This window comes from Tachyglossus aculeatus, chromosome 4, assembly GCF_015852505.1.
Source record: "Tachyglossus aculeatus isolate mTacAcu1 chromosome 4, mTacAcu1.pri, whole genome shotgun sequence".
In the NCBI taxonomy this organism is placed as follows: domain Eukaryota; kingdom Metazoa; phylum Chordata; class Mammalia; order Monotremata; family Tachyglossidae; genus Tachyglossus; species Tachyglossus aculeatus.
This window is the reverse complement of record NC_052069.1, coordinates 98,665,101-98,686,114: the sequence shown is the minus strand read 5'-3', so window position 1 is coordinate 98,686,114 and position 21,014 is coordinate 98,665,101. Positions and strand designations below refer to the sequence as shown.

At 40.9% G+C, this 21,014-nt stretch overlaps 1 non-coding gene across 1 annotated transcript; it reads left to right on the top strand.

Moving 5' to 3' along the window:
• The first annotated feature begins 893 nt into the window (after positions 1–893).
• On the top strand, positions 894–1,031 carry LOC119928073. Its single transcript, XR_005451029.1, has one exon. It is a non-coding gene; the product is annotated as a small nucleolar RNA SNORA7 (small nucleolar RNA).
• Positions 1,032–21,014: the final 19,983 nt, after the last annotated feature.

The following is a 21,014-nucleotide window of genomic DNA, read 5'->3' as shown; positions in this document are numbered from 1 at the left end:
ATATCTTTTTAGAAATTTTCAGTACTAGGCCTCTCTCTGCCACAATGTTCAAGGTGTTGATTAATCCATGGTCATTTATTGAAACTGGGTAAATGATTTGTGAATCACATATTTCATAAAATTACTGGGATCTGATAAAGATTCTAATTAGTACTTAAAAAGTGTCTCGCCCTGGAAATTTTGAAAAAGGTGCTAGGTTTTTTCATATAAATCAGATTGTGTTGGAATATTACAGTATGTTAAAATTATGCTCTTTTTTAGATTCTCCTCATTTAGAGCAAAACTAAAAAATATATTTTTTATCCATCATAATGAATCTCATAAGCAAAGACTTTGATCCACAAATAGATCAAACCTCAAGCTGTGGCCCAATTGTAATAAAAAGCTATGAATTTCTTACTGTGGTTTCCAAAGACTGTTCTCAACTTCTACTTGATATTTCTACTGACCATTAGGTAAAGACCCTAATTAAATTTTTCATTTGAAATACTTACTTTTACATAAATGAAGGAATACAAATATATATGCTCCCTGGATTACATATTTGCTCTCATAGAAGGAACCAATATTGTGTGATCCATCAGTCAGTTAGTGATAATTATTGAATGCCTGAAGCTGGAGGATTAGCAGCATGGCCTAGTCTAAAGAGCACAGGCCTGGGAGTAAGAAGACCTGGGTTCTAATCCTGTCTCTGCCACCTCCCTGCTGTGTAACCTTGGGCAAATAGCTTAACTTTTCTGTGTCTCAGTTTCCTCATTTCTAAAATGTGGATTAAATCTTACTCCCTCCTAAATTGCCCGAAGCCCCTTATGGGACAATAAACTGTGTCCAACTTGACTAACTTTAACCTATCCCAGTAGGTACAGTGTTTGGCATATAGTACGCACTTAACTACCCTCTCAGGGTCGCACTTGGAGAATTTCCAGTACTCTACCAGTTTCGACTACAGGAGGGAGAGTCAAGCAGAGGCATTCCCATTCCATTCCTAGCTTGGGCAGTGGCTGGCAAGTGGAAGGCAATCTGGTAAAAGTCAAAACTGACCTGTGCTGGGCAGCAGCAGCATGGGAGAGAGTCGAGGGCAGAGACTGAAGTTTACTGTGCGGAAGGAGACAATGGTAAACCACTTCCACATTTTTACCAAGAAAACTCTATGGATACCCTACCAGAACGAATGCAGATGGAAGTGGGGCATTCTGAAAGAGATGCATCCATGGCGTCACTATGGGTCGGACACGACTCGACAGCGTAAGACAACAACAACAAGCACTTAAAAAATACTATTATTTTTATTATTATTTTGTGATCCTTGGAAAGCTTCCCGGGAAAATTCCAGAGAACTTGGGTGAGTTCCATGTAAATAGCATATGTTCTCTGTCCTCAAAGACTCATAATCTAATGGGGAAGATGGAAACATTACAAATAGTATGAACTCAAGGAAAAAGGAAAATGCCTAATGTGTCTAAGGAAAACAAAGACACACTTTTCACATTACATAGCCTCAGTTCTCTATCAGTGGGGATTGTGGCCTGGACTTTTTCTTCCACTGTATTGGAGATACATAGTGAATTTGGTGAAGGAACCCTTCTCCTCCTTCACCATCCTTTCCTCCCTTTGAGTGGGGAGGCAGCAGAACTTAATGGAAAAAACACGGGACTAGGAGTTGAGAATCAGGGTATAATACCATCTCTGTTACTGGTCTGCTGAATTCATCCATTCATTCATTCAATCGTATTTATTGAGTGCTTACTTTGTGCAAAGCACTGTACTAAGTGCTTGGGTAGTACAAGCTGGCAACATATAGAGACTGTCCCTACCCAACAACGGGCTCATAGTCTAGAAATGATTAAGGGAAGTCACTAAACCTTTCTGGGTCTTATTTTTCGCATCTGTAAAATGGAGATGAGGTATTTGCTTTTCCTCCATTTTTAACCTTTAGTCCTGTGTGGGATGAGGAATGCCTCTAATTTGATTATTTTGTATCTATCTCAGAATTTAGGTTAGTGTTGACATCCAGTAAAGGCTCAGTAAGTTCCCTTATTGTTTAGGAAGTCATAATAATACTTGTAATTCATTCATTCATTCAATCAATCATATTTATTTAGCACTTATTTATTGTGCACAGAGCACTGTACTAAGCACATGGAAAGTACAAGTTAGCAACATATAGAGACGGTCCCTACCCAACAGTGGGCGCACAGTCTAGAAATGATTAAAGGAAGTCACTAAAACTTTCTGGGTCTTATTTTTCTCATCTGTAAAATGGGGATGAGGTATTTGCTTTTCCTCCATTTTTAACCTTTAGTCCTGTGTGGGATGAGGAATGTCTCTAATTTGATTATTTTGTATCTATCTCAGAATTTAGATTAGTGTTGGTATCCAGTAAAGGCTCAGTAAGTTCCCTTATTGTTTAGGAAGTCATAATAATACTAGTAATTGATAATTGTTGTATTTGTTAAACTCTTTCTATGTACCAAGCACTGTTCTAAGCACTGGGTTAATACAAAGTAATCAGGTTGGACACATTCTCTGTTTCATATGGGGCTCACGGTCTTAATCCCCTTTTTACAGCTGAGGTAACTGAGGCACTGAGAAATGAAGTGACTTGCCGAAGTTCACACAGCAGACATGTGGCAGAGCTGAGATTAGAACCCACATCTTCAGACTGCCAGGCCCGTGGTCTTTCCACTGGACCACACTGCTTCCCTGTCACCACATGTGGTTTATTTCTTGGGATTATTTCTGGGCTTGTTACTTTGCTCAGATTGGGTTAGAGGTCTCCTGACCAAAGAAGGCACTGAGTGATTAATAGAGCGGGCAACCTGCTGTCACTCAGTGTCAACTATGACCCAGTGCCTGGTTCTTGCTTACAGGTACGTGGTGAGTTTTGAAGGCTGGGTCTTGATACAAAAAAAACTCATGATGTCATGATGCTTTACTAAGCGTTAGAGTATCTCATCTTTAAACACACCCTCATCTTTTGGAATAGAGCTTTGGGATTTTTCAGCTGTTGAAACTGGATGCATTGGAAAGACAGGTGGGATGATTCTTGTAGCTCATTGTCCTTGGATCCATCAATCTACTGACCCACAGTGGTCTTTCATCTCCTTCCCTCTGTTGCTTTTTCTGCATATACCCCTTTAAACCATAAGCTCCTCCTGTCACACTCCCTTGAGTACTTAGTCTCAGTAGACGCTCAATAAATACCACTGACTGATCCTTTTGCTCTTCAGAGTACCAATGCTTTGCCATCTTGAGTAATAAGAGACAAATGGGGGCACGATATATGGAACAGCCTCCCCCGTGAGGCTGCTCCTCTAAGCAGGATTTGAGTGGTCCCAGATCTTTTTTGGATCCACTTCCAAGCGGACCTCCCATGGGTACAATTTGCAGCTCCTCCAGCTATCCAGGGGCAAATAAATTCTGTTGTAGGTAAAAGTGTGCCATGTTAAAAGGGCCTAAGTTTGGGGTCTGCTCATCTGTTACATTATGGTTCTCTTTCTCCAGGAAGACTGGGAATGTGATCAAGTGGCCATTCAGTGAAGTGACAACATGTACACGTTTTGAATGGAATGAGGATTCTTGGAGAAATTCCAGGTATTTTTTGGCAGCGACTGCTTAGGAATTGGTGAACAATTAATCAGTGAATTCAAATGACGAAGACCTACAGATCAACTCCCCTCCTCCTCATTAAATATAGAAAAAAATTAAATTATCCAGGAGTTGCCTCACTTCACTCTGCCTCTCCACTTCACTCTGCCCCAGCAGGAGTAGTCCTGTAGGAGCTGGGAGCTACGCGGCAATTAGTTTGGGTTCAAAATTTTTCTTCTGTTGATCCTATTACTGCAGTGTATATTTGAGAAGCAATTGGACTATTATCTGGTGGTTTCTTAGACTTTAGTAAGTTCTCTTTGGTCTACCTAATTCTGCCTCATTTGATTTAGTTTAAATAAAATTTGGAATCTTGAATCCTTTTTGTAAGTCATTACCCTCTGGAAAAGCATACATTAAAATTAAGAATAAAACCTATGCATTAAAATGGGAATGTCCACATTTATAAAAGTTTAAAATCTTTAAATTGCAAAATCAATTTTTTTCATCCCAAATTTTCTTCAGGGACAAGTTCTCAAGCTTTGATCCATATCAGCCATAGCTAAATGTCCAGGGATCTTTTTGAATGATGGGAGCCTGGAAAACCTGACTCAATGATCTAAGAAGCTGAGCAGGAACAGATGAATTCAACAAATATGGTAGGTAAGTGAGGCGAGACCAAGAAGATATTTAAAGGTCACAAAAAGAACCAACATGCAGTTATATTATACTTTGAAAAGTGGGTCCTGCTCATGCATAAATGCCAACCCTGAAAATAGTTAATGGGAAAGAGCTGAGGGGGAACAGGACATTTCTTCACTCCTTCTCCTCCAGAGGGAAAATGAGTGTGGTAGGAGACCCATGCTAATAGAAAAAATGGGAATGTTTCTTTTAAATCCAGATACTGCTGAGCTGTGCATTTTAGATAGAGAACAATTGAGTGTATATCCAGGTAGTGGTGGAACATACTCACCTTTGTGTAACTGCCCAAAATTTTGAAGATCAATAGACAGAGCGTAGTATTCAGGCAGAGCTTTGGAAGCATCTACTGTACATTTAACTTCTTGACTCTGTGGGGAGACATAGCTAGGGTCCACTGAATGTAAGCAGCTATCTTAAAATTCAGAAAGAATCATAAATTGGTTTCATTCCCCCACTTCATACCCACTCATATTCATCCTAACAAATCTACTTATCTGAACCAAAAGGACCTTAGGTATTATAAAAGCCCAGATTCAATATTCTGATTCATTTGGGGCACATTTAGTCTGATTCTCCCTGCATGAGTGGTAGCGCTTAAGATATTTTTATGGTGAGAAAAAAAGCATTGCTGCCTTCAGGGAACTCAAAATTGTAAACAGACACTTTCAATCTGGTCAGCTCTACACATATTCAGACAGCTAAGAGAACCCCGGGATTGCATTTAGGAGGCAATTGATTATTTGTTATCTCAAATATACTTTCCTTTCACTCTTCCAAGGAGTCTTACTCATTCTCATTTGCAAGTCGATTGCAAATGTGCACTTTGTACTCTGAAGAATGGGAACTGGGTCAATTTTCCTCTTGATATCTTTGAAATCGTTAAGATGAGCATGCACACTCCTGTAATTGAGCTAAACTGAGCAGGGAAGATTTAGTGGGATTGGCTCTTTCAATATGGAACTTGTTTACATGGTTGCCTTGAGGTGATTAGGGATTAGCCTTTTTTCCCCTTTGTACTTCAAAGGGCCCTGGGAAAGTGCTGGGAGGAAGGAAAGAGAAGAGGGGGCCCTCTCTCTCTCTAGCAGATTGAAGGGGAGAATGTCACAACATTTGTAATAATAATAATAATAATAATAATTTTGGTATTTGTTAAGCACTTACTATGTGCAAAGCACTGTTCTAAGCGCTGGGGAGGATACAAGGTGATCAGGTTGTCCCATGTGGGGCTCACAATCTTAGTCCCTGTTTTACAGATGAGGTAACTGAGGCACAGAGAAGTGAAGTGACTTGCCCAAAGTCACACAGCTGACAAGCGGCAGAGATAGGATTAGAACCCATGACCTCTGACTCTCAAGCCCGTGCTCTTTCCACTGAGGCACGCTGCTTCTCTGTAGCATTCACACTCATTTGTAGCATTTGTTGCATTCACACATTTATAGCATTCACCCTCATGCCCCTGGGAAAAGCACATTTTTGAGATTGCGGAGTTGCTGCTCATATGGCCTGGAATGCCCTCCCTCTGCCAATCCGCCAAGCTAGCTCTCTTCCTCCCTTCAAGGCCCTACTGAGAGCTCACCTCCTCCAGGAGGCCTTCCCAGACTGAGCCCCTTCCTTCCTCTCCCCCTCGTCCCCCTCTCCATCCCCCCCATCTTACCTCTTTCTCCTCCCCACAGCACCTGTATATATGTTTGTACATATTTATTACTCTATTTATTTATTTTACTTGTACATATCTATTCTATTTATTTTATTTTGTTAGTACGTTTGGTTTTGTTCTCTTCTCCCCCTTTTAGACTGTGAGCCCATTGTTGGGTAGGGACTGTCTCTATATGTTGCCAATTTGTACTTCCCAAGTGCTTAGTACAGTGCTCTGCACACAGTAAGCGCTCAATAAATACGATTGATTGATTGATTGATTGATCTACACACACCAGTTACCCCCTCTACTCATGTGGGCCATATGCCCTTGTGACAGAGCTCAGCCTAAAAAAATTCCCTGAAGTTACAGTGCCAGCGCCAGTGTCATATAGCAAGAAAGGTAGGCAAACACCTCATAGAGACATATAGCATGGTAGCCATGTGCCTTTGAACTTGCTTAAGGAGGTCACCACTTCCTACATTCAATATAGGTTCCAGAGAAATTATCAAGATGGCTGCTGCACATGAACAAAATCCCCACTGCTTTGCTCCCTCTACATGCATAGCAGTCATATTTACTTCCGTGTTTTACAAGAATTGTCCACTTCCCCTCCCGCCCCCACTCTGTCCCCCGCGCCTCTACACTCCCTATGTATAGGATGTTTCTTAAGAGGGTTTTAAAATTGTTTTTACTTATTTAAGCATGAGGAGCTGTGACGTTATTTTTGGTGTCTCAACTTCTAACATCTCTTGAAAATTACTCATTTTAAAGACTACTGGGAAGCAGCATAATGAAGTGGAAGTGATTGGGCCCAATGGTCAGAGAACCTGGGTTCTAATCCTAGCTCTGCCATTTGCCTGTTGTGTGACTTCGGGCAAGTTACTTAAGTTCTCAGTGCTTCCTTTACCTCTTGTGTAAAAAGCTTATTCAATACCTCTTCTCCTTCCTAATTAGACTGTGAGCCCTATGTGGGACAGGGACTATTTCCAACTTGATTATCTTGTATCTATCTCAGTTCTTGGTATAGAGCTTAACCCACAGTAATCATTTATTTTTATTTTTATTCAATCATATAAATATTATTATTATTATCATTAGATCCATTCAACAAAAGGTTTAATTCATAGACTGGAAATTTGATTTACTGCTGCATGATGGGAAATATATCAAAATAAATACTGGGTATGGAAGAGTTGTCAAGGGGTGAGGGGGAAACAGTGAACAAATGACAAACAGACTAGCCTGTCTCTTAATAAGTCAAAGCTTTCACTTTGGCCCTTCTCTTGTTTTTGGAGCCAGGAGGGATGGAATCAACTCAACACATCCACCGATGTAACAGCTACCCAGGAATAACCAAGAGAAGCATTGGATAATCTCTGCTATTCTGTATTATGTCTGGCATATGAGTATTAAATGTAATTATGAGGGGATTGGATTTAGCATGAGGGTGGGAATATGGAGAGAACTCTGAGGAAGCATGAGGGGTAAATTTGAGTTACCCAAGGATTTTCTCCAAGGCCCAAGACAAGCAAGATAGAACTCTAACCTATACAAATGAAGGTGCCTGTCCATTTAGGCTCTATCATCAGAAGCATCATCAATAAATATTCTGTTCAGGATGGAAGAAATAGCAGCTGGGTATTTAACTAGAATCAGAACCATGTGGCAAAAGCAGGGCCCGGCACCTATCCTGAACAGATTCAAAAGCAACTTGATAGAGCACAGCCTAAACACACAGAACCCATAGAAATATGAACTCATAAGGACTGATGCAATGGCCTGCATATAGACACGCTCATCACCCTGCCTGTGGTCTGATTTTTACTTCTGATTCACTTGGTAAATAATAGTCACTGCCTCATCCTATCAATTGGTTTAAACTGCTCCTGACCACCAACTATCAGGTGACTAGTTTTAGCAATAGGCTGACAGTAAGGAATTTCCCTAGGGTTGGATACCCACTCTAGGCCTTCTCTACACTACAACAAATGGCTCTGTTTGGCCGGGAATTTTTTTAGCAAATAACGGTTGTAGAATTGTTACAGCAGAACTTTGTCAGAAAATGGTCCCTCTTGGGAGAAAATTCAAATGGTACAACCGAAGCTTTTCATGTTCAAATTTCATCATTTCTCATTATCAACCTTGGAACACAGAGGAGTGTTTGGGTTTGGCTCCAAGGGTCTATGTGATTGGCAGTTTAATAATAATTGTGGTATTTTTCAACCAATTACTCTATGCCAAGCACTGGAATAAATGCAGTATAAGAAGATCAGATGCTGTCCTTGTCCCAATGGGGCTTGCTATATAAAAGATAGGGAGAACAGGTGTCTTACCCCCATTTTTACAGATGAGTAAATGAAGGCACTGAGATGTTAAGTGACTTTCCGAAGGTTATGCAGCAGGAAAATGGAAGAGTCAGGATTACCACCTCAGTCAACTGATTCCCAAGTCTGTGCTCTTTCCACTAGGCCAGACTGCTTGTCTAAGCTTACGTCTGGGGATGCTGGCAGTTCTGACTTTGTCTCTAATGCAACTGCAATCCCACCTGTGCTTTCTGGACTCTGCCATCCTGTGAGGGATGAAGAAGAACAAAAGTCTGTAATTGCCTCTCTCAATCAGGACTAGCTACTCACAGATGGGGTCCTGGATGGGATGAGTTTGTGTCCTGTTGGGTGCCTGTTTTTCCTATGCAGATTACTGGCTACAATGGTTAGGGATAAACAATGGCCCATTTCTAGTGTGTATGGACAGACCATCCAGACAGCTGAATGCAGCAAAACAAGAGATGAATCATGATGAACCATCAGTCCTTTGCAGAACCTTATAGTCCCGACAAAAGACTACTTAAACATGTCGACTTGTAGAATAAAGGGCAGACTAAGGGATAGTTAAAGGGTAATGGTTTAAGAGCTATAAGGCTACACAAACCAAAATCAAACCAAGAATTTTTATGCATCGCTAAGGAATCTAGACTGTAGGCTCTTTCTTGGCAGAGAAGGCATCTACAGACTCTATTGCATTATACTCTCTCAAGTGCTTAGTACTGTGCTGGGCACACTAGGCACTCAATAAATGCTATTAATGATTGAATTTAGATGGACCCAAGCACCATAATCACTGAAAATTAGAGGATGGCTTCTAAGGAGATTGCAACAACACTTCAAAATTCATCTTAAAACATCTTCTATCATTCAGGGTAATGCTCTACCAAATATTGTTAATCTTCCAACATAAGAGAACATGTCTGTCCCTCATTGTAACATAATCAACCCTGCAGTAACAGCCACAATCCAGCAAGGATCATTCCTTACAAATATATGATATGGAAGGGTTTTGGCCATATATCAGCTTTATCAATGATATTCCCTCATGTGGATAAAATTTTACTACTAATTTTACTTAGAAGGATTGCTACACATAATATATAAATATATCCCTCATTTAAATGCAGTAAATCAACAGGCTCTCTTTGTTTTTCTCAATATAGCACCTCTATTGGAAGTGCTTTAAAAAAGAACTTTTTGCAGGTCTAGTCATTTATCCTTTTTGCTCTCTTCACCCTCTGGTTGAGTGAGAATGTCGAAAACTACCTAGAAGCAAAATTTCTACATACCACTATCAACTATCTCCCTCTGCTCCAAAACAGAAATGATTGAAATTAAACACATGAAAATCTACTGATTTTCAATTTGAATGCTTTCCAAAAGCAGGAGTGTTTTTGATGCACAGCGATAGTTAAGGTTATAGGTCTTCAGGATGCTTTTGCTCAATTGATATACTGTTTTTCTTAATGCAAAAATGACTAAAGAAAGCTCAACACTGCAAGAGAGCCAGTGTTTCAATGAACAGATAAATTGCCCTGAATTCCAAAACAGAATTACAAAGCACATTCACTTGCATTTCTCTGCTGTACCATTTATATATCTTTCATATTTCAACTGAGGAAAATTTAGATATTAATAAAAGCCTTTTATGTTACATGGGGGTACTGCTAGAAATGACTTAAACTACAAGTTTCCTACAGTGCATTTATATAAATCCTCAGTTGTCTTGACTATAATCTATAATAAATGGCTAACCTACTGTCTCACCATGGTAGGGTATCATAATTCAGCCTTGGAATTTTAAAGCCAGTAATTTAACTAGATACACTCCTGGGATTTCTGTAGATAGTAGTTCACAGTAAGGGTGGCATGGATCTTACTTGGAACATTTAAATTAAGCCCTGAAGAATTTAGAACAATTCCTAACTGAAGAACTTAGACATTCTAATTTTCCTTTCTTCCCCTCGGAGTTAAGTAATCCTAAGCAGTGCTTTCTAAAACATTTGAAAATGATCACATGTTAAATGGAAGAATTTCTGGCATGGAGGGTGTTTACTAGTTAATTGAAGCTACTATGAAAACCACGGAACACTACTGTCAGTTAGTCATATTTACTGAGCACTTACTGAGTGCAGGGCACCGCACTAAGAGCTCGAGAGAGTAAAATATAATATAACAGACACATTCCCTGCTCACAACGAGCTTACAACCTAGAAGGGGAGACAGACATTAATATAAATAAACAAAATTACAGATACGTACATAAGTACTGTTTGGACTAGGATGGAGGATGAATAAAGCGAGCAAGTCAGGGTGATGCAGAAGGGAGTGAAAGAAAAGGGAAAGAGGGCTTAGTCAGGGAAGGCCTCTTGGGGGAGATGAGCTTTCAATAAGGCTTTGAAGTTGGGGAGAGTAATTGTCTATCCGACATGAAAAGGGAGGGCATTCCAGGCCAGAGGCCGGAATTGGGAGAGGTTGGCACAAGCTAGATGAGACAGAGGTACACTGTGAAGTTTAGCGTTAGAGGAGTGAAGTGTGAGGGCTGGGTTGTAATAGGTGAGTAACAAGGTGAGGTAGGAGTGCTAGAAAGTATTTAAAGTATTTATTCCTGCACACCTCTTGGAAAGTATTTACAAATAGTGTAGCTGGTCACCATTTTTGGTCATTTAAGAATGGTCCTACTTAAGGGAAGAAGATAGACCAGGTGATCTTTCAAGGGCCCATTTAGCCTTACCCTTATATAGTGCATCCATATTTCTAAGTAATTTGGGAGAGATTTCTGTTTACAGCTGAGTTCTGTTGGAAATACAGTAAAATCTGTGTTATTCATCCCACCCAGAAATCTCTAGAAACCATCATCTCCGAGGAGTCCTGTAATTGGACAAACTTGGTTGGTGGATCCCACATGGAGAAAGAGGTTATAATGTTTGAGACTTTCCCTGCTGATGTGCAGATACCCTGAAACTTTTGCATAAGTCTCCGTTAATCAGTTTAGCAAATCAGCTTTAACTCACTCATTCAGAGATCCTCAGCTACAAATATTTCCAAATTTCACCTGCGAACAGTCCAGAGTGTGTTTTCTTGAACTTTCCCTGTGATTATAATAACAACGGCATTTATTAAGCACTTACTATGTGCAAAGCACTGTTCTAAGTGCTCGAGAGGTTACAAGGTGATCAGGTTGTCCCACATGGGGCTCACAGTCTCAATCCCCATTTTACAGATGAGGTAACTGAGGCCCAGAGAAGTTAAGTGACTTGCCCAAAGTCACACGGCTGACAAGTGGTGGAGCTAGGATTTGAACCCATGACCTCTGACTCCAAAGCCCGGGCTCTTTCCACTGAGCCACGCTGCTTCTCTAATTATGATTGGGCCATGCCCTCTCTATGACAAGCTATGGCACTTAAATATACAGCACATTGAACTAACTGGCATTTAACATGCCACAAGCATGTTGTATAGCGAAGTATTTTTAATAATAGATTCCTAATCACCTGAGGTGATGTATTTCCCATATGTGCTTTATAAACGTCTTTCATTTTCCAAGATAATGCAATGGACAGCAATATCCAGATCATAAAGCTATAATCAACTGTGACTTATAGAATAGTACTGTGTACAACTGTTTGTATGGATTCGAGCCTTGTTCCTATTTTGAAAATGGAAGGAGCCATTTTAAGTTATTTTAAGATGGATTTTTTTGATTCACAGTTAGGAAGTGACTCTGAGAAATAAAGCTGATTTTTCCCAGTTGGGGTGGGGAGGGAGAAGGGAAGGTGATGTGTCAAAAAGCTACTCTTCAGCAGCAAAGGCAACATTTTCTGAGAAACACAGTTCTCCATACTCAGCCACCTCCCTGAACCACCCGAGCCCCTTCATCCTTCTCAGCTTCATGCTCGTTTTGGTTTGATTTTATTTTCTCTAGCATTATGACTTATTACATTCAGGTCCCTATCACAAATTTCAATTAAATATGCAGGACCATGCATTTTTGATTAAATTGCTTCCAGGGAGACTTACATTTTCAAGGAACACCAGGTCTTTTCAACATTATTGGACACCAAATTCTACAGACTGAGTGGGCTATAGAGACGGGTGTACTTAGGCTTGATTTCTTAACATTGCCTAGTTGATTTAGGCAAGCATTGCCCCATATGATGTTGCTGCATCTAGAAAATAAAGATAACGCAACTCCTTTTTTACTGGGTAGTAGAATTGACTGTTAATTATTATTATGGCATTTTTAAGTGCTTATTATGTGCCAAACTCTGTTCTAAGCACTAGAGAAGATGTAAGTTCATGGAATTGGACACAATCTCTGTCCCGCATGGAGCTCGCAGTCTACGTTAATGTGAAAATACTCAGAAGAGTCTCATGGGTTAAGCATTACCTGGAAGCCAGGAGGAGGACAGTGGTAAAACTAATGTTTGGCTCATTGACTGGCAAATATGCAGAAGAGCATAAAAAGCAGCCTGGCCTAATGGAATGAGCATGGGCCTGTGAGTCAGAGGACCTGTGTTCTAATCCTGGCTCTGCCAACTGTTTGCTGTGTGACCTTGGACAAGTCACTTAACTTCTCTATGCCTCAGTTTTCCCATTCTCCCTCCTACTTAGACTGTGAGCCCCATGTAGGACAGGGACTATGGCCAACCTAATTAACTTGCATCTATCCCAACACTTGGAACAGTGTTTGACACATAGTTAGTGCTTAATAAATGCCACTCAAAAAAGGAACTTAATGCTTTCCCAAAACTTTTCCTTTTCTCTATAAAATGGGCAGGTAGTAACCAAGGGACACCCCCCAAAAGAAGGAGGACCCAAAGTTCTTTCCCTTCTTTGCATGTCCTTCTTCCCAACTCCTTGGATTTGTGGGACATCATGTTAGAGGGGTAGTGGCAGGTTCAGAGTGTATGCAGAGCGCTCTGCACACAGTAAGCGCTCAATAAATACAATTATAAATGCGATTGATTGATTGATTGGGGAAGGTGCCGACTGCCACTATCATTCACTCAAAATTGCTAGGTTGTGAGGGTCAGGAGAGAGTACTTCCTTAGTTTTCCTGGGTAGGTGCCCCTACAATGGAACATGACTTGGAGAAATCCTGGATTCAGGATTCAGGTCCTCCTTCAGTTTTCATCCCTGGATCCTTCTTTCAAGAAGTCCGTGTGTTCAGAGTCCACGTGTAGACCCAACATCCTTGCCCTCAACAGTATTTACTGAGAGTTTCTCATGTCTGGAGCACATCCACTCTGATGCCTTCCAATATCATCTACATGCAAAGGACTCACAAATCACCCTCACTAATACTGATCTGTTACCTCACCTGCAGCCACACATCTCTTTCTGCTTCCAGGGAAGCCCTACATAGATGTCCCAACAGCACCTTAAACTCAATATGTCTACAACTGAACCCTTCAGCCTGGGCTTTGGAGTCAGAGGTCATGGGTTCAAATCCCGGAGCTGCCAATTGTCAGCTGTGTGACTTTGGGCAAGTCACTTAACTTCTCTGTGCCTCAGTTACCTCTTCTGTAAAATGGGGATGAATACTGTGAGCCCCGGACAACCTGATCACCTTGTTACCTCTCTAGTGCTTAGAACAGTGCTTTGCACATAGTAAGTGCTTAATAAATCCCATCATTATTATTATTATTACCGACCCCAGAAAAAATATATATTCCCCACCTAACTTTCCCATCTCAGTTGGAAATAACATAATCCTCCTGCCTCTGAAGTCAACAACCTTGTCATTATCCTTCACTTTTCACATTCTTTCAACTATCATATTGAGTCTGTCCCTAAATTTTGTCACTTTTTCCTCCACAACATTTTCTGGATTCACCTTCTTCTCCTCTCCAGTCTAAAGGCCACCACCCTGGACCAAGACCTTGCTGATGGGGTGACATCAGCTTGAAGGTGGACACAGAACTGACTCCCCTATTCTTGGGTGCTGGATATTTTAGGGATTCGGGTCCAGCTCACAATGGTCTGTGACCCCTCCCCACCCCTGCCCTGGCTACTTCCATCCCATGGTGACTCCAGACAAGAGCATATGCCTGTGAATCAGTCTGTGAAATCCACTGGCATCTGAGATGCCTGCCAGAAGAGTCCAGTGACTCCCAACACTGATTGGCATGTTTCCCTGGTCCATTGCTTACCTAATAATAATAATAATTATTATGGTATTTGTTACACCAAGCACTGTTCTAAGTGCTGGGTTAAATACAAGTTTATCAGGTAGGACACAGTCCCTGTCCCATATGGGGCTACACTCTTAATCTCCATTTTAAAGATGAGGTCGCCGAGGCCCAGAGAATAATAATAATAATTAATAATAATTATGGTATTTGTTAAGTGTTTACAATATGCCAGGCACTGTACTAAGCAGTGGGGTGGATACAAGCAAATCAGATTGAGTACAGTGCCTGTCCCATGTGGTGCTCACAGTCTCAATCCCCATTTTACAGATGAGGATATTGAAGCACAGAGAAGAGAAGTGACTTGTCCAAGATCACATAGCAGACATGTGGTAGAACTGGGATTAGAACCCATGACCTTCTGATTCTCAGGCCCGTGTTCTATCCAAAACTCCGTGCAGAGTAATTACGTGACTTGCCCAAGGTCACACAGCAGACATATGGTCAAGCTGGGATTAGAACCCAGGTCCTTATCTATTTTATCTATCCAGTAAGCCACACTGCTTCTCTGAGGATAAGATGCTTACTTGAGGAGACCCCATTCCAGTAGCCTGGTCTGGGCCAATGGATCCAAACACAATCATAGTAGCCATCCTACCTGCTATTTCTAGAAACCATTTGGAGAGGGAGTAGCTCTAAGCTCCTACTGAGTGCAAAGAGGATCTTAAATCTCTCCTTCTTAAGAGACTCCCAGAAACTGTGGATGATGGCTCAGAGAGGGAAGGAACTTGTTTTGAAAGAAGATGTACATCTGCTGCAGTACCTTTGAGGACAATTCAGCAGCTGGAGCTGGGGTTAGGCCATCTCTCTCTGAAATGCTTTCTATTTGAAAATGTGGAGAGTTTTGAGTCTGAACAAGCTTCCAGATTCATTATCTAGCCAACACTGAGCGTGGCATCTGCTGGCAATGCAGTGGTCCAATTCTTATTTTCTTCCTTTCTCCGAATTATTTTTGTATCTTGTGATGGAGGCTCTGTTCCTTCCACCGGAGAAGTGGAAATACAAAAATAAAACCTTGAAAATCACACCCACTGTTAAACAACACCCACTGAAGGCCTAATGCCCTGCCAATAATGTTAATCTCTGGCTGGCAAATCAGGACTGAAACCCAGCCCTGAATGCCCATGTTAATTGCCACATGTGGGTAAATTCGCAAGTTAATTGGTAGATTGGGCTGTCAGACTTCAGGGCCAAGAATGGAACCCCCTAAGACTGGGGATTTATTTCCTGACTTTTCTTGCCTTGACTAGAAGGGACTTAAAATGCTGAATCATTTGGTTGAAGTGATTGAAGTTGATGATATTTTTTGCAGGTCACCTTTAGCATAATTAAAATAGAGTTAAGTATATATACATTTTATTTTATGTCATGCATGAATAAAAAGATGTTCTGTTCCATACAGCCACTGCAAGGCTAAAAATAGCTTTTAAGTGTATTGACAGGATCATCTCTTTTACTCATTTTATGACCTGAAGAATTAAATATATGTGTAATTAACTTTGAATCTACTGCAGATTTTAAGAAGTTGTGATTTATTCATTACATTAATGTCCCAGTTAAACAGATGACATGAAGCTATATTAACCATGGATAAAAGATTTTTCTGATCTCCACCAATCACCCCATCCCAGCCCTATATTCTATAGTATTTCTAGGGGGAAAAAATCCTTGCTCTGATCCAGAAAAGGCATTCATGAATTTTCTTATGTTTTCATGTTCGCTTATGATCTAGTGAGTTTATTGAAAGTGCCAGAATGCTTCATAGAATCAACATTGACCATGAATCAGCTTTGTTAATCTTTGACAACAGATTATGACAAAAGGGATCAGAATATCTGAGTCAATCACATTTTGCTGCTTTTTACCTTCGGGTCTGAAAAGTCATCAGACTCAAGAACTGATAAAGGAGATTTGCACCCAGGAATCTCTAGTAGTTATTGCTTCACCAGTGAAATAATGCTGGATGTTTTGAATCCCCAAATATCTTCATATTCCTTTTCTTAAGATGAGAAATATGTATATATATGTATTTATGTATATTTTAATATACATGTCCTTTACATTTGAAGGAGATGCTTCAGATGATTGGATTTCATTCATGTATGAGAACATTGTTGAAGGATAGTTTTTCTACAATGTAGCTACAAAAATATTGTAAGGCACATTTTCTAGCCCTGTATTTCACTGTGATGGGCCTTGCATCCTTAGAAAGATCTGCATCAGCTCCAAGGATGCAGTCTATTGGTATTACCCTCTCTTCAGTCTGGACACCAACATGGGGCTGTTCACTTAAGAGATGACTATAGGATAGTGGCTGAAGAGGGGAAGAAAAATATTTTTTATGAACAGTGTGGCCTAATGGGAAAGCAGCTGTGGCCTAGTGAGAAAAGCTTGGACCCGTGAGTCAAAGGACCTGGGTTCTAATCCCAGCTTGGTCAATTGCTTGCTATGTGGCCTTGCACAAGTCACTGGACTAACACAACTCACTTAATGTCTCTGTGCCTCAGTTTCCTCAACTGCAAAAGGGGAATTAAATACCACTTCTCCCTTTTACTAGGTCTGTGAGCTCCATGTGGGACAGGGACTCTGTCTGACTTAATATGTACCTATCCCAGTGTTTAGAACAGTATTTGACACATAGTAAGTGCTTAACAAACATCATTAAAAAAACACAGGACAAGTACTTGAGTTGTTTCTGTAATGGTGGTTATGGGTTTTATTGAACAACCCATACTCCCTTCCCTTCATCGCCATGTTCCCAACTGTACCTATTGTGAGACAGTTGGCACAAGCAATGAGTGCGCAGTGAGTAGCTATGGAAAAAAAAAATGTCTCAGTGAGACCTCTTTTAGCCGCAGCCATTGCTGTGCCTGAATTATAAGTCATTATTGAAGGTGGAACTCACAGTGGCCCATACTTTGGGTCGGGGGCCTTGTTTTTCAAACTTGGCACTTAACAGTTTGAAATAAAACCAAAATAAAAAGCACAAACAAGAAAACCACTAAAAAAATAGGAAGAAAAACATAATTCTGTGTCCTGAAGAACCGTAATTCATGCTGGTTCTCTTGAATGCCCAGCTAAAAGATTTGGATTATTTTGCTCCTGCAAGTCCTTTCTGTTTTTCTTTAAGTAGCCATTATTTTTCCTGAGCAATTTTAAGCAGGTGGGCTTTCTCAAGCTCTCAGGAAAGAGAAGTCCTACAATTTCTAATTTCCCAGTAAAATGTTTGTGGAAAAGAACAGAATGTGACTAGCTCCGGAAACTTCACATTAACTTATATTCCTCTGCAAAACTCAGAAGATAAGAAAATTATTCTTACTCTTGTTACTTCAAGCACTTTGCTAGCAGAAAGACTTACTATTCAATATCCTAATTTATTTCATCTTATATTCAACCTTAAATTTGAACATCAATTATTTTCCACCTTGGCACTTTTTCAGATGACATGAAGATTTAGATGCAAAAGCATAAAATGCTAATCCTGGTCCTTTAGATCCTTTCTCTTTACCTCAGACTTTATTCTCATCCTCATATTTGGAAAACCATTTGGAAAACAAACAGGTCTGGCTTACAGATGTGGTGGCATCTTTATTATTCAGAAGTGAATAATACACAGAAAGGCTACTGAGTTATTGCTATTAGTCATCATCATCATCAATCATATTTATTGAGCACTTACTATGTGCAGAGCACTGTACTAAGCGCTTGGGAAGTACAAATTGACAACATATAGAGACAGTCCCTACCCAACAGTGGGCTCACAGTCTAAAAGGGGGAGACAGAGACAAAACCAAACATACTAACTAAATAAAATAAATAGAATAGATATGTACAAGTAAAATAAATAAATAAATAAATAGAGTAATAAATATGTACAAACATATATACATATATACAGGTGCTGTGGGGAAGGGAAGGAGGTAAGATGGGGGGGATGGAGGGGGGGACGGGGGGGGAGGAAGGAAGGGGCTCAGTCTGGGAAGGCCTCCTGGAGGAGGTGAGCTCTCAGCAGGGCCTTGAAGGGAGGAAGAGAGCTAGCTTGGCGGATGGGCTGAGGGAGGGCATTCCAGGCCAGGGGGATGACGTGGGCCGGGGGTCGATGGCGGGACTGGCGAGAACGAGGTACGGTGAGGAGATTAGCGGCAGAGGAGCGGAGGGTGTGGGGTGGGCTGTAGAAGGAGAGAAGGGAGGTGAGATAGGAGGGGGGCGAGGTGATGGACAGCCTTGAAGCCCAGGGTGAGGAGTTTCTGCCTGATGCGCAGATTGATTGGTAGCCACTGGAGATTTTTGAGGAGGGGAGTAATATGCCCAGAGCGTTTCTGGACAAAGATAATCCGGGCAGCAGCATGAAGTATGGATTGAAGTGGAGAGAGACATGAGGATGAGAGATCAGAGAGAAGGCTGATGCAGTAGTCCAGACGGGATAGGATGAAAGCTTGAATGAGCAGGGTAGCGGTATGGATGGAGAGGAAAGTGCGGATCTTGGCAATGTTGCGGAGCTGAGACTGGCAGGTTTTGGTGACGGCTTGGATGTGAGGGGTGAACGAGAGAGCGGAGTCGAGGATGACACCAAGGTTGCGGGCTTGTGAGACGGGAAGGATGGTAGTGCCGTCAACAGAGATGGGAAAGTCAGGGAGAGGGCAAGGTTTGGGAGGGAAGACAAGGAGTTCAGTCTTCGACATGTTGAGCTTTAGGTGGCGGGCAGACAGCCAGATGGAGATGTCCTGAAGGCAGGAGGAGATGCGAGCCTGGAGAGAGGGGGAGAGAGCAGGGGCAGAGATGTAGATCTGGGTGTCATCAGCGTAGAGATGATAGTTGAAGCCGTGGGAGCGAATGAGGTCACCAAGGGAGTGAGTGTAGATTGAGAACAGAAGGGGACCAAGCACTGAAACTTGGGGAACCCCCGCAGTAAGAGGATGGGAGGGGGAGGAGGAGCCTGCAAAAGAGACTGAGAAAGAACGACCGGAGAGATAAGAGGAGAACCAGGAGAGGACGGAGTCTGTGAAGCCAAGGTCAGATAGCGTGTTGAGGAGAAGGGGGTGGTCCACAGTGTCAATAGGTATTAAACAAAATGTGCTCAACACTGACAGAAATTATCAAGAAAAGGTAAATTACAACCTTCAACATTTGAAGCTGTTTAAACATCTCAAACTTATAAGCATTAAATCTGTGAATTGCTGTCGAGGTGACCTTAACTAATAAGAACTCTAAAACAAGGTGGTGACAGTGTGCTGACTAACTTCAAGTCGATTCAAGATCAAGGCAGCTTGAAAGCCTGAAGCAAGTGTATTTGTGGTATATATAATGGTCACCTAAAGGTCACATTGGCAGAGATATTTTAATGGGGAAATTATACCAAGATCTCTTGTAGTACAAGTATCATCAACAGTTGGAGGTGGAAAGCAACACAGAAAATTACTTTTCTGCAATTTAAAAAAGGTATTTGAAGACATACTTCCTTCTGAATATTTCGGGTTTTTGCATTCTGGGGGAAAATGTCATGCTGCAGCAGAGAGGATTTAAATATATTGAAATCAACTTGTCATTAAATGATGTAGTGTAATTCGACCCAAAGCTAAATAAACTGCAATAGATAGCCACAGTCACTTCAGGAATGCAACCCCTAAATGCAAGTCTGTCATTCAAGAGAGAGGATACGTGTTTAGTTCTTTAAACTGAACCCTAGCTTTACAACAGAGAACTGTGCCTCCTGTCACTTTTAGTAAAAGATCTAGGAAAATGGAAAGCCATCACGATTTTCATCCTCCCTCAGGCAATTCAAAACTGATTCTTTGAGAAGTTGAAAAGAAGACAAACTAGCCTATTGTTTTCATATACTTTTAAATAGTCAATAGCATACTTGCTCAATTATATTTTTCAAAACCAGCCTTATTGAATTTCAAACTCTACCAATAAATGAATCATGCACCTGACTATTTAAATGGAATCCAGAATGTGGTTAGTAAGATGGGTTGAAAGGGAGGAGAAAACATTTAGTCGGTGAATTCTAAATATTACATATTTCAAAACTTACGCAATGTGACATATTTGGGGGCCATTTTTGCTCACACTGAGAATTTCTGGATTCCATCTTGAAAACAAAAACCCTCCAAATGACATTGTGGAGTATAAAACTCACTCATGTCTCCTCTTCATTCCCCCCAGGCCACTCTCCCCCCACCCCCCAGCTAAAATCCCACTCTCATTTGGACTGGTGGGGGAAACTGGGATAGCTATTCCCACCTAAATTTTTTTGCAGTTTCCTGGATGAACTAGCTATAAAGTCATTGTACCTAGAAGCCTCATGAAATATCCAGTCAAATATTTCATGTGACCTGCTTTAATAATGTATTAAAATATTTTGAATAATTGAAAGAAGACTCTAAATTGTCATTTGGGTTCTGTTTTAATGCTGAGAGATTTGGAAGTTTGATAGTCAGGAAAATGGGATTAGGTTTTTGGTTTTTTTTTTGAAAAATGCTTCTCTATGGAATTAGTTAAATGGAAGAAAAGGTACACCAGAAGTTTTAAGAACCTTTTCTTTCTGTTATCTATAACCAGCAACAT